We start from the raw sequence: 15533 nt of genomic DNA, 5'->3' as shown, positions 1-15533 counted from the left end.
AAAGTGTAGGATCACTGATAAATGTTCTGTTACATGGCTTTTATTTCATTTTAGGTTACAATTATAAAAAAGATGGTTTTCAAAGCAGATTTCTAAATTTTCCCTTTTATTTTTATTGTGTTATTACGATATTTTTATCCCTGGTATCACTATAATTCAAGTTGGACTTCAATGTTCAATGGTCACTGATTCATTTAAAATATTTATTGAGCACATAACAACTGACAAGTGCTGTTCTAAATAACAAAGTCACATTAGTAACAGACACATTCCCACCCCCACAGAATTTACAGTCTGGCAGGAAAAGCTGAAAGACTACAGGGTGGTAGAAGATCTCAGTCAAATAGGGGAAATATAGAGAGACATATACATTTAAATATAGGCAAGACCTCTTTCAAGAACTGTTTCTTCAAACAAAGAGCTGAATATGAGTACATTTTATCAGCAAAGGAAGACAGAGATCATGGTACATGAGAGGCATAGGAATGAATGTGTCACATTTGAGGATCTTTACTAAGTAAGATACAGCTCAAATGAAAACTGAGTGGTGGTTCCACAGATAATTTTAGGTTCTAGAAATTGTTTAGAATTCCTAATCTACTGAGCAATATAAATTGTACTAGAATCATGAAAGGGACTATGAATTTTACTACATTACATTCTAGAGAGGACTTTTTAAGAATTTTGTAGTAAATGTGTTGCATGTCTTACACTTATCCAAATTTAGTGCATAAAAAGGATAGCATGTTGACATCTTACCTGCAATGAGTTCAGGAGAACACCATGATTTCTAGGTTTGATTTCTTGGTCATAAATTTCTTTATATCCCGAGGAAAAAGTATGTTATTACTTTGCCACAAATATAGAACTTTTCAGAAGTACTAATGTGGTAGATAGCTATGTTTATAAGAATATGCAAAGCTATAGAATAAATATGGCATAAATTCCTGAGGAGCACATTTTACTGTATAGCAAGCAACTTAAAGTGTTTTATATTAAAATAAACGCAACTGCATTATGGAGTAGAATGTAAAATTTGTACAAACTTCAAAAACATTAGCATTTGAGGAGAGTTTATAGGTACAGTAAGTAAAATTATATTATTGCTTCCACACGTTTATATTCTCTTCTCCTATGATGACTGTAAGTGGTATACTAATGAATACATTTGAAAACATTGATCATTTGAACTTGTCTGATTCGCATGGTAGTTGACTCTGATTATTCAGCACATCCCCTTCTACATGTGAAAATGCTGATTCATATAAGGTTTCTGTGATGCAGACCTAAATCTTCTTTGGTAGTTATCAATATCAAACTATTGATTCTTTTAAAAAACAAATTGTATATGATAAATTGTTTTGGATCTATTTCAAGTTCTAGGCAAATTTACATCCAGTAGAACTGATCACTGCAGAAGATTTTGTCTCCTGGGTGGTGCCCTAATTTTGTCTTTCGTAAGCTACTCCAGAAGCTCTATAAGCTGGTAGACTTCAGTGAACTGGAGCCCCCAGCCTGCCCACCCCCATACACCTGGCCAACAGCAGTGCTGACCCTGATCATGGTGAGGTGGGGACTGTAGTTGGGCCCACCTTGCTGCCGTTCACCTCCACCTGCTAAGTCACTGGACGCCTTGCAGGGGACCCCCCTCACTGCCAGCACCGCTGTCTGGTTGGCTGGCGGCAGCACTGCCTGCAGGAAGGGCTGGTGAGGAGAGCGCTCTGCCATGGCTGGTGGGGGCTGGGGCTCCCCCCTGCCTGCCCCTGCCTTTGGCACTTACCCAGCACACACTGCCAGATGCTGCCAAACTCGATCTCCGCCGCACGGGTAGAGCGGCCGAGGTCCAAGGGCACCACACTCTCCGCGACCAGGCTCCACTGCTGGTGCCGCAGCTGCAGGGGGATGCTCAGGTGGGAGGACTGAACCACAGGCCCTGCCCCAGGCCCCACCGCCACCTCCTCCCGGGGACAAAGGCCCTGCCCCTGCAACCAGGCCCACCCTGAGGCTGTGATGCGATGCCCTCCATGGAACTCCTTGCAGTTCTTCAGCCAGGAGCTGGTGAGAGTAGGGTAGCCACCGACTGGGCAGCAGAAGCAAATGGTGTGCGTGGCCAGCATGGCCGGCAGCTTCTGCTCCACCCACTGGGGCTGAGGCAAGTAAGGAAGGGCCCTGCCAGCTCTGTTATGAAGGTGATAACAGAGGTGGGAGCAGATGCCCATCTGATCTGACCCCCCCGCTTCCAAATCTGCCCCTGCCCATCCTTGGCCTCCATTTTCCTTCCTGTGAAGGGAGCACGCTAGCCTTTCTGGTCCTCCTGCCTTGGTGGGATGAGGCTCCCAGAAGCCTCAATACCATGTGCCCCCATCCCCACCCCAGGCATCCTCAGAACTGGGCCATATGTCCCCTTCCTTCTGCTCCTGCTGAGAGGTATGGGTGCTCCACCCTGGCCTGCGGGCATTCAGGGCATAAGTGCATCTCCTAGGAGAGCCCCCAGCCACTCAGGGAGGCACACCGAGGCAGGCGCTACAGGGGGTATTCCCAAGACCCAGCAGGCAGCCCATCCAGGTGGACAAGCCAGAACAGGCCTTGGGAGCACTTTATCAGGAGAGGGAACCCAGATGTCCACAGAGCCAGGAGCCTCAGAGGTAGAATCTGAGACCTACGCCACCCTCTGCAGAGCTTAAGGGCCTGGTGGGCACCTGTGAGGATGGCATTCTGGAGGTCTCACCTCCTCCCTGTCCAAATTTTCAGAGCTGCTACCTTCCCCCTTTCACAGCCCAACTAGTTTTTCTCCTTCCTGGGGGCTGCGGTGGGGTCTGTCTTCCTGCTGGACTTTTCGGGAGGCTGGACTGCCACCCACCAGAAAGGAGGCACCAGGGACCCAGGGCAGAGCAGGGAGGCAGCGTCTTCCCTATGGTGACCTTGCTGCCAGCCACCCACAAGGACACACTCAACTCTTAGGGAAGGAGGCTGAGGCATAGGTGGGAGCAGTGTGGACAGATGCTGAGAAGAGGCACCTCCCAGAGCTCTGAGCTGCCCTCCTGGGAGAGCCCAAAGAGAGGGACAGAGAGAGCCCAGCAGGCCATGGCAGGGCTGTTTCCCAGAACTGGGAGACCACAAGGACTCAACACTGCCCACTGCCAGATGGTGCCTTCTGGAAGACAAATTCCCAGTGGCCCTTGCAGCACAACCCCACACAAGGCAGGAACATCAAACACTTGCTTGGGACCACCAGGAGGGCAGGGTGAAGCAGGGAATCAGGGAGTGGGCACTGGAGTGTGTGGTTGAGGCAGGGCCAAGGGGGCAGCTGAGCTGGAACATTTCCATCCTCACCTGGGGTCTGATCCCCTGGGTTCCCCCAGGTCCATCTCCCTGGCTGTTTCCTCCCCATGTCCCTGCCTGCTCACCCCAGGGGCTCAGCCTACACACCATCAGTCCCCAAGTTGTAACTGCCCCTGTGAGTACATCCCATGATGACCCTCATGTGCATGTGCAAATCTCTCAGCTCAACCAAAACCAGAAGTCCCACCTCCCCAACCAGCCCCTCCATGGCTGGGAAAAGTCCACCTGCCACTGTCCCAGGCCAAACCACCAGGCATTGTCCCCTGACTGCTCTCTCACACCCACAGCCCATCCACTGGAAAACAAGCTGCCAGCTCCCCCTTTACAGCCCCACAGCCACCTCCCCTCCTGCTGGACTGGGGCAGTCACCTGCTGGTGCCCTTAAACCCTAGGTCCATCTGCCCCAGGGCAGCCACCCGAGTCACCATGCCCTGTTGTACTTACCTGTGGTGGTCATCTCAACCAGAGCCAACACCAAAGTCACCCCACGCCATCCTGGGCCTCCTCACTCTTTCAGTAACCCCCAGAGCCCTGTGCCTCAATCTCCCCATCTGCACCGGAGGTGCCCCCCTTCTCAGCACCAGCTTGCCACCCAGAGCCCAGGCCCGGGCATCTGGAGCAATCTCAATGTCACAGGACCTCCTCCAGTGTGGCCCCAGGGAGGTCATTCATTTCCCAGGCCTTGGTCCCTTACCTGCCTGTTAAGGGCAGGGCTTGGTGGGTGGCAAGCACACCCCACCACTGTCCAGCCCTGAGCACCTGGAATCTGGTCTCACCTGTGTCTTTAGCCTTGTCCTCCCATCCTCCTCACCTCCTGATGGAGCATGTGCAATGCAGAAGAGGGTAAAAGTGAGTGGAAAATGTCCCTTCCCCCTCTTTGGGTCCCACAGCTTCTGCTCCTGCCAGCACCTCCAACCCCCACCTCAAGGTGTTGACTTCAACCAGGTGCCTCATGCCAAGAACAGCTCACTGTGCAGCCCAGGTGGGTGCTGAGTCCTAGAGGGGCCTTGCTGGGTCTGGGGAAGGGGGGCATTTCCTAATCACAGAGTCTTTCTGACTTTGCCACTTTCTGGCCCTGTGCCTCGGTTTCCCCCACTGTGGCACAAGGGTAAAAATCCCAACCTGAAGGCCAGTGGTCCCACAGAACCAACACACCAGCTTAAATGGCTGCAGCATGTGAAAGTAGGAGGGTGGGGGTGAGAAATGCTCCCTGCCCTGGGTCTCTTGCCTGGGGACTGATGTCCATCAGGCCATGGCCAGGCAAGGGTGCTGGGGAGCCATGCCCCATGCTTGGGGCACTTTGCTCCAGTTCTCGGTCTCTAGAGTTGAGCCACAGGGATGGGATGGAGGAGGAGCATCATAAGGGCCTTGGGTCAAGGGCAGAGAACAAGCAGCAAATTCAGACTTGTGTCTGAAGATGGCTGCCTCAAGGGATTTGGGGTTTGACGTGAGATCAGGGCCTGGTGTCAGGGAACAAAGTGTTCTGCTTTTGGACACGCAGGAAGTTCTTCCCCTCTCTCTGGGGTACAGGATGTGTTGCCAGATATGGGCTTTCAAAGAGCTTAAGAGGGGAAACACAGGGAAAAGCCTCTGAAGCCCAGTGAGTAAGTCCAGCAGCATTCCCGCCTCCTCACTTGGAGACTTCCATCAGTTTCTTAACAAAGTCAGGGAGAGAAATATGAGGGGGGTTGGGGGAGAGAGAGAGAGAGAGAGATTGTTATGCGGAGGCCAGGCAGGCTGAGGGTTTACCGAAATTGTCAGTCTAATCATTGACACAACCCTGCCTTCTCAGGGCCTCTCAGGTGAAGAAACAGGTTCCAGGAGGGCACGCAGAGCCAGGGTGGGCAGCTGGCAGCTTGGGACCCCAGAGGTCCGGGCAGACCCCCCTAACCCCGACCAGAGGCGACTCCACTGCCGACTCATTCCCGTGTAAATCTCAGGCCGGCGGCGCCCGCCCTGCCCCAGCCGCCTCGCTCACCCGCCATGGCTTCCCTGCACGCTGCTGCCAGGCTGGGGATGGAGGTGGCCCCTCTCCAAGGAGGGAACTGAGCTGGCTGTCCCCAGGGGGCGGAGTCCCGGCAGCCGCCCACCAGGCCACCCCTTTCTGCCCTACAGCTTGGAGCCTGGCAGAGCGTGTGCCCCGCGGGCGACACTCAGAGCGCTCGCCGGGTTCGGCTGGGGGACCCTAGGGGAAGCACCTCAGGGACGTGGCGCTCCATACAGGCTGAGCCCAGCAGACCCTCCCCTACTCGTAGGCCCCGCGGCTCCTCCTAGAAGACCCACCACCTCGGGCTGGACCTTGACCGCCCGGGGCCCCACACCTCTGAGACACCCGCCCTGTCACCTCGGCCTAGCGACCTAGGGTTCCAAGTGCATCCCTCTGGGACACACCCCTGAGCCCACCAGGCAATGAGAGCAGGGTAGGGGCAATTGTTGCGCCAGAGGGTGTCACCTCGTCTTGCCGGCCTCTGGGGGCAAGGGCCGGCTTCAGCTGGCGCACTCGCACCCACACTCCAAAGCCCACCCTCTCACTACCTTTGGCTGAAGCTGGCCAGGAACCCGGACGGGGGCAGAGGCTGAGTACGCCACTTCCAGGCTGGCTTCCTGGCTGTGGCCTCACACTTGGGTGGTGGCCCTGCAGCTCCAGGCGCCACACAAATCGCTGTACTGGCTCTGGCCACAATGTTCGGGGAGAGCAGGAACGAGGGCGCAGCCCCCACTCCCTGTGCCACTCACAGCCGGCGACCCCTCCCCACCGGGCGCCCGTTCGGGTCCCTGAGACCTCTGCTTGCAGTGCCCTGGCCCCTCCCTCGGGCCCGCTGGGTCCTTCCTCATCTGCCACTCTTGGCAGGACCCTGTCCGGGGGCTCCGAAGCGGTTCCGCCAGGACTACGAAGGCCACGCGGAGAGCTAGGGCGCAGGCCCTGAAGGCCATAAGGGCCAGCGGCGTCCTCAGGCGGTGGCGCGGGCATCCACAGGAGGGAGCCGCTCTGGAGTCTGCGGGAGGAAGAAGGCAGCTTGTCACCAGAGCTTCAGGAGCGCGCTCTAATCCCTCCCTTCTAATCCCATGCAGCCAAACCTGTTCTCAGAGAGGGATATAAACACACCCTTCTCTGGTCCCTGGTTCCAGTCCCTACCCATGCTCTCCATTGGAATGGGTCTCCTCCTTCTCTGTGTGTTAAACCCTCCAAAGAAAGATCTAAGATGCAGAGGATGGAGCAGGGAGTGTCCTGCCTGGGGGCGGGGCGGGGGAGTCTGACATCCATATACCCACGCTGCCCCAAAAGTGAGGGCCCCATCTGCTCACATTCCTCCTTTTCATAATGTTGAGTACATTTCCCTGGAAAGCAGAGAGCCAAAGTCCATCAGAAAGGCCCCCGAGCCCTTGACTAGGCCCCATCCCCAACATGCTGCACTACCACCAGGGCCACCAGAGGCAGGGGATGTGCACAAAGCAGCACCCATATCTGCATCACACTCTCCACTGTGGAGGAGGGAGGCAGGGCAGCTGAGGCTCAATGACCCTCTTCTCAACCCTCTCTGATGACAGAAAGGAAAACAGAAGCCTTGCATAGAAGCAAAGTGCCAGCCACTTAGGACCTGCTTGACCATCAAAACAATCTTGATGTTATCACAGAAGTAACAGTCTATGAAGTACATAGAATTGGCATTTTTGACTTTTCCTTGAAGATCAACTTTAACTGTCCAGCACATTAACATGTACATCCTTTTTCTATAGTATTTATTCCCTGTATCTGGGGTGTAACAGCATGGAGATCCACCTGTAGTGTTGCCACCCATGACCATGCACCTGTCTATAAATTCCCCAATAAATCAGCCTCTACTAACAAACTGGATTTGTTTGTCTCTTTCTTTGATTTCTACCTCCTTCTGCATCTGGGCATCACTTTGCCATGTATGGATATTTTGCAAAACAATTGGTGCGCCACCCAGCAGCACACAAGTCCAGTAACCAAAGTATGGGCAACTGGAAGAAAGTACTGGAGTGGAAAATCTGGGGTGTTACTCCTCATCTATTTGGGGTGGTGTTGCCAGTTTGTGAGATGCATGTGGACTACTGAGTACAGGGATACCCCTAAAATGCCACAGGGACTAGAGAACTTATTAGGAGAAAACTTTATTATGCCATAGGGTAAAAAAGATCACCATGTGGCATTAACATTGGATTAGCCATTACTAGGAGCTCTGCAAGTGGCCACAGAAGCCAGTTATCAGCTGAGATGAAGGTATAAAAACTAGATGAAGAATTAGAAGAGGATATGAAAACCTCCACATCCATATTAGTGGTAGCCTTGTCAATGAGTCTGAAACTGAGAAGGTGCAGTTGGAAACTCTATCCTGATTTCTGCGGCTTGAAAGGTGGAAGCTGACACAGCCTAAAGTGTGAGCATGTGGCAGTCCATCTATTTTCAACAATTTGAAGGACAAGAAAATCATATAATTACTCTAACTGAATAGGTGGCAAGTAAAAAAAGATAGGATTTGTAAGGGAGAATTCTGCACCCTGGAGACATGAGATTTGCAGGAAACATATTTCATGTACTGTAGAGAAATTAAGTTTACTTTAAGAATTTGTAAGGTCTAGTTTGCCTGTAAATCATCAACTCTTCTGAAATTATCAGTTTTGATCCACTATTTCCATTTCCTTCTGAAAATAAGAATACACACACACATATTTCTTCCTCTATAGTTCTCTTACACAAAGTTTATTTTAGCTTGATATATTGTGTACTACATTCAATGTAAATCTAAAGAAAACATCTCTATGGTGTTCAACTAGCCCAGAAAAGGGCCATGTGCAAAGAAAAATACTGGGTAAAATTTTATAAATAGTGATTTAGGATTTAAAGGTATGGCTTCCAATTATACTCCCATATAGTCTTTATCATAACCATTTCAACATCCCTATAGTTACAAAAGAGAAAAGGACACAAAATAGTAACTATGAGAACAATATTATCCAAATTATTGAAAGTTTAGGTCCCCAAGAAAAACAGGTTACTAGAGAAGTTATTCCATTGTGTTACCCAAACAGACCAATATTTTCATCTGTTAACTACAATCTTAGGCAAGATAAGATAGCTTAACATTGGTGGCAGAGTAACATCTCATTCATTGCACATCACTGTTAATACACTAAAAAAAAATTTAGTTTTATAAATGAAAACAAATTAATTAACCCATAGCCTAAATAAAGCATTTTTAAATCCACTGTATGCTCCTTGGTCACAAGTACTTAAAAAGCATTATTTTTTTGTTGAATATAGTGATCTTAGAGTTATGCTGCTTTAAAGATTGAGGCTAATTATTTAGTACATATTGATTTGAATACATATACAACCTTTCAGATAGGAGTTATCTTCGCTTTCCTCTGATACCTGTGAAGATGTTTTTTATTTTTATTACATCAAATAACATTTAAGACTTCTATGCCCCCATCACATCAAATAATATTCAATACTTCTATTCCATTCTACTATAAAGCTATGTCAGTGTTTTAACTAATTAGCCAGTATTTTCCTACTTAAGGAGCAACTGGAAAAATGAATTATTTTGAAAATTTAGAATGTTTTTCTTAGTTTAATACAGAAGAAAAAAAGCCCTGATTACATACTGTATGCTTACATGCATAGCTGTTTTATGATTCAAACACAAAAAGTAACTTTCTTTAGATTTTCTTAATGTATTTCACATTTGTGATTAAAATTTCATAGAAAAATTGATATTAATCATATTCACCTAATTGCTGTTTTATGATTCAAACACAAAAAGCAACTTTTAGATTTTAATGTATTTCACATTTGTGATTAAAATTTCATAGAAAAATTGATATTAATCATATTCACCTAATATTGAATGACCTCTCATAGCTCTGATTCAGAAACAGATCACATATTTTTATATAAACATTAAAGATGAAGGTATTAACATCAACTAATTTGGGACTGGAATTACATCAATATTTGCTTTTGAAAAAATTCATACACTATAAATACAAGGTACCCATGGAATATAATTTCCTGTCCAAACATCAATCTTCTTGCTCTTCTGAAAAATATGATCAGATAAATTATCTAACTGCTTTGACCTCACATTATTCTCTACCAAAAATAATTCGGTTAGGGTAAAAATTCTGAAAGTATGCTTTAGTTTATACTTATCTGAATCCCCTGCTGCACTTAGACTTTAGTGTTTATTAAATATTTCTGCATATTTATTGCACCTATAAAGCTGCTTTCCCATGAACTCTTTGGTGATTGTTAAGTTGTATATTTGGAATAAAACTTTTTTTACATATATTATTACATTTCTAGGGCTTCTGTACTATGAATTCTCTGACGTTGAGTTAGGTGTGAACTACAATAAAAGATTTTGTCACATTCTTTACATTTGTAGGGTTTCTCTCCAGTATAATTTCCCTGGTATTGAGTAAGGTATGAAGTATGGTTAAAGGATTTACCATATTCTTTACATTTGTAGGGTTTTTTCTCTAATATGAATTCTCTCATGTTTTCTAAGATTTGAAAACTGAGTAAAGGCTTTGTCACATTCTTTACATTTGTAGGGTTTTTCTCTAGTATGAATTATCTGATGTGTTCTAAGATTTGAAAACTGAGTAAAAGCTTTGCCACATTCTTTACATTTGTAGGGTTTTTCTCCAGTATGAACTACATGATGTTTTCCAAGGCTCGAAGACTGGGTAAAGGCTTTTCCACATTCTTTACATTTGTACGGTTTCTCTCCAGTATGAATTCTCTGATGTTGTCTAAGATTTGAAAACTGAGTATAGGCTTTGCTGCATTCTTTACATTTGTAGGGTTTCTCTCCAGTATGAACTACCCTATGTTTTCTAAGGCTTGAAGACTGGGAAAAGGATATATCACATTCTTCACATTTGTAGGGTTTCTCTCCAGTATGAACTCTCTGATGTCGAGTAAGGTGTGAACTACGGTTAAAACCTTTGCCACATTCTTTACATTTGTAGGGTTTTTCTCCGGTATGAATTCTCTGATGTTGTCTGAGGATTGAAATCTGAGTAAAGACCTTTCCACATTCATTACACTTGTAGGATTTCTCCTCAATACAAATTTTCTGATGGTTAAGCTGTGAATTCTGGTTAAAGGTTTTATCAAATTCTTTATATTTGTAAAGGTGTTCTTCAGTATGGATTATGTTACGTTTTCTTAGGTTGGATGACTGACTAAAGACTTTCCCACATTTATTATGTCTGCATGATCTTTCTCCAATATGAATTCCCTGATACTGAGAATGTTCCCCTGACTGGGAAAAAGCTTCCACACATTCATTACATTTGTAAGAATACTCTTCAATATGAATATCCTCATGGCTAATAAGCTTTAAACATTGATGAAAGGCATTCTCACATTTTTTACATTTGTACTGGATCTCTGGATATTGAGCTTTCTGATATTTTGTAGTGCATGAGGCTTGGTTCAAGGGTTTTTCAGGTTTATTGCATTGATAATTTCTCTCATCAACATAAATATCCTGGTAATTATTTAGGGTAGAGTTCTGGATAAAGCTCACCAAAGTTTTATTGGTTATGTAATCCTTTTCCCAATTATTTATTCCCTGATATTGATTAAGCAGTGAGGACTGGGTAAACACCTTACCAGACTGATCACAGTTGTAGATTTTGGCATCTGACGGTATTATTGGTTGGTGGAAACATAGTAATGTTTTAATGAAGGATTCATCAAATGGATCACGTTTAGAAATATCCTCTTCAATTTTAAATATCTGGTCTTCAGAAATATTTGACTGGTCTTCAGAAATATTTGACTGAACATTTGATCCAATTCTATATCCAAAGTCCTGAGTTTCTCTGAGGCTTTCAAAAGACTGGTTATTGCTTCCTTTAATATGTAGTGCTGAAAAGAAATTGATATACTTTAAATGATATGCTGAGTACAGTGATAACAGAGATGAATAACTATTACAGCAACAAAGACTGTAGAACATATACAATTCATCATGGGAGGTAAAGATTAATAGCTTTTAACAACAAATAGGCAAACCTTTTTAGTGGGGAAAATATACAGAGCACTCCAGAGAAGACACATCCTGCCAACAGTTTGAAGAAGTGCCCAGAATTTCTACTGTGCCTGTATGGTGCTAAATTTCTCCTGAAAAAAGCCATTCTCTAAAGGACGGAACAGATAGCTGTTTCCGTTTTTAAATGACCAAAATCATACCAAAAATGAAAAGACATCATAGACACCAAGAAATATAGTTCCATGAAAGGACAAAAATAAATATTCAAGTGATCCTACAGAAGTAAAGATCTATGAAGTAATTTTAAAAGTATTTAAAATATCTCTAACAGCAAAATGAGAACTTAAAGATGCTCTATCAGCAAAATGAGAACACAGACAACTAAAAAAAAGGAGAAAAGCAATGCATAAAAAAATGAGATAACTAAAAAAGTCATTAAAACTAACAAAACCCCCACAAACCTAAAGTATGGAGTTGAAAAACAAAATAACTGAATTTAAAGATTCACTAGATAGAATCAACAGCAGACTTGATATAGCAGGAAAAAAAAAAAAACCAGCAAGCTTTAATCAAAAGAGCAAAATGAAAAACAATGAAGAAAGGTGAATGGAGCCTAAGGGATTTATTACCATCAGCCATGTCAAAATGCTCATTGTGGGAGCTCTAAAATGAGAAAAGAGAGAAAAATGGTTAGGGAATTTATCTGAAGAAATAACGTCCAAGAACTTTATAAAGTTGAGGGAGAAAATGGCATAAAATTTAAAGAAGCTCAACCTACTCTAATTAGGAACAACGAAAAGAGACCCAAAACAAGATACATTGTAATCGAAGATTTATAAATTAAAAACAAAGAGAACCTTGAAATCAGCAAGAAAAATATGACTTGGCATGTACAAGGGGTCTCTTATAGGATGGATCAAGAGATTCTTTAGCAAAACAACCTTACAGGCCAGAAAGGTGAAGGATGATATACTGAAAGTGCTGGGAAAAAAGGACATCATCAACCAAGCACAATATTGCAGGCAAAACTGTCCTTTAAAAATGAGTTAAGGCCGGGCGCGGTGGCTCACGTCTGTAATCCTAGCACTCTGGGAGGCCGAGGTGGGCGGATCGTTTGAGCTCAGGAGTTCGAGACCAGCCTGAGCAAGAGCAAGACCCCATCTCTACTAAAAATAGAAAGAAATTATATGGACAGCTAAAAATATATATATAGAAAAAATTAGCCGGGCATGGTGGTGCATGCCTGTAGTCCCAACTACTCGGGAGGCTGAGACAGGAGGATCGCTTGAGCTCAGGAGTTTGAGGTTGCTGTGAGCTAGGCTGACGCCACGGCACTCACTCTAGCCTGGGCAACAAAGTGAGACTCTGTCTCAAAAAAAAAAAAAAAAAAAAAAAAAAAATGAGTTGCGTGGTGGCTCACGCCTGTAATCCTAGCACTCTGGGAGGCCGAGGTGGGCGGATCGTTTGAGCTCAGGAGTTCGAGACCAGCCTGAGCAAGAGCGAGACCCCATCTCTACTAAAAATAGAAAGAAATTATATGGACAGCTAAAAATATATATAGAAAAAATTAGCCGGGCATGGTGGTGCATGCCTGTAGTCCCAGCTACTCGGGAGGCTGAGACAGGAGGATCCCTTGAGCTCAGGAGTTTGAGGTTGCTGTGAGCTAGGCTGATGCCACGGCACTCACTCTAGCCTGGGCAACAGAGTGAGACTCTGTCTCAAAAAAAAAAAAAAAAAAAAAAAAATGAGTTAAAAACAACAAAAAAAGCCAAAGATAAAAAAGAAGCTTAAAAAATTGATAACCAAGAGACATAACCTACATGAATTGTTAAAGAATTCATTTTTTCATACTGAAAAGAATTACTTACATGGCTATATGAATATATAAAGTTCCATGGTAAATACAACTATATGCAGATATCATTGTGTATTATAATCATGGTGAATAAAATACTTTAAATTCTGCCACTGATTTGAAAAGATGAACTTTTAAAATAACCATAAATTTGTGTTAATGGATACACAATACAAAAAGATATAATTTGTGACATCAAGAGAATGCAATAGGGGATGTAAAAAGGAAGGGACTTTATATGAAATTAAAGTTGTCAGCTTAAAATAGTTTTTTTTTAACTTTCAGATGTTTTATGTAATATCTATGGTAATCACAAAAAACTACTATAGGAGATACACATGTCAATTATCCTGGGGTTTAAAAGAAAAAAAAGTGTAGTAGATACAAAAACTGAAATGAGAAAGGAAAACATGTCACTAAAAAAATCAAAACAAGACACAAAGGAAGAGAGTAAAAGAAAACAAGAACAAAATGGCTATAAGATCCACAGAAATAAATAAAATATAACAGTCTTTCCTTTTCAGTAAGTACTGTCTTTATAAATGAATCAAATCAATCAAAAGACATATTTTGTCTGACTAAATTCAAGAAATAAGATCCAACTCTATGCTTTCTACAAAAGACTCACTTCCGATATAAGAACATGGAATGAAAGTAAAAGAATTAAAACATGTTACTGAATGCAATGTCAAGTACTCTCGCATTGACAAAATGTTACATCAAAAATTGTCACAAGGGACAATAAAGGGCATTATGTAATGATGAAAGAGTCCATATACCAAGAAGCTATCACAAGTACTAATACATATAAATCTACCATCACAGCTCCCAAATACATCAAGCAACCTTTTACAGAATTGAAGCAAGAATCAGCAGCACAATAATAGTAGGATAATTTGATACAACAGTTTCAATAATGAAAAGAAATAAGCAGATGAGAACAAAAAGGAAACAGAAAACTTGAACAATACTATAGATCAATTACACCTAAAAGTGTTATACTGAACTCTCCAACAACAGCAGAAGACACACTATTCTTAAGCATACATTGCACATTTTGCAAGATAGGCAACCTGTTAAGCCACAAAAAAAGCCTCAACAAATTTAAGCACATAAAAGTTGCACGAGGTATTATTATTCTGCCTAAAATAGAAGAAAACTATAAGTAAAAACCAAAAGAAAAGTGAAATGTCCAATTACGTGGAAATTAAACAAAAAACTATTGAAATCACTCTTGTTCAAGAGCTAAAAGACTTAATATTGTTACTATGTCAATAGTACCCAAAGTGATCCTCAGATTTGATGAAATCTCTATCAAAATACCAATGGAAGTTTGGGCACAAGTGTTATTTTATTCTAAAATTCCTATGGAATCTTTAAGAATTAAAAACAAACAATACTAGAATAAAAAAACAAAGTTGAAAGCATCATATTTTCTGATTTCAAAATGTATTACAAAGCTATAGTATTCAAAAGATTGTGGTACTGGAATAAAGACAGACAAATACATGAAAGAGATTATGAAGCCCAAAAGTACACCCTCATTTATACAGTCAACTTACGATCAGTAAGAGTTCCAAAACATCACAATGTGGAAAGGACAGTCTCTTCAATGAATAAGGTTGGGAATACTGGAAATCCAAATTGGACAAATTGAAGCTGGACCTTTTCTTGCACAATATATAAGCAAGAATTCAAAATATACTGACTTATTTTTTTGCAGCTTTTAAAAATGGAATTTTGAAATTTCTTTTTCAGTTCACTGTTACTGTACAGAAATAGTACTAATTTTTTATGCTGATTTTGTATTCTGTAACTTTACTGATTTTTTAATAGTTCTAACAGTATTTTTGTGGTGTAATCTTTAGGTTTTTTAAAAAAAATACATAAGGTCATTTTGTCTACAGACAGGAACAATTTGCTTCCTTCTTTCTAATTTGAATGATTTTAATTCTTTCTCTTTTCTTTTTTTTTTTTTTGAGACAGAGTCTCACTCTGTTGCCCAGGCTAGAGTGCCCTGGCATCAGCCTAGCTCACAGCAACCTCAAACTGCTCAGGCTCAAGCAATCCTCCTGCCTCAGCCTCCCGAGTAGCTGGGACTACAGGTATGCATCACCATGCCCGGCTAATTTTTTCTGTATATATCTTTAGTTGTCCAGCTAATTTCTTTCTATTTAGTAGAGAGGAGGTCTCGCTCTTGCTCAGGCTGGTCTCAAACTCCTGAGCTCAAATGATCTGTCCACCTCGGCCTCCCAGAGTGTTAGGATTACAGGCATGAGACACCACTCCGGGTCTAATTC

The sequence above is a fragment of the Eulemur rufifrons genome, chromosome 4 (genome assembly GCF_041146395.1).
Source record: "Eulemur rufifrons isolate Redbay chromosome 4, OSU_ERuf_1, whole genome shotgun sequence".
Lineage (NCBI taxonomy): Eukaryota > Metazoa > Chordata > Mammalia > Primates > Lemuridae > Eulemur > Eulemur rufifrons.
This window is presented reverse-complemented; position numbering follows the sequence as displayed.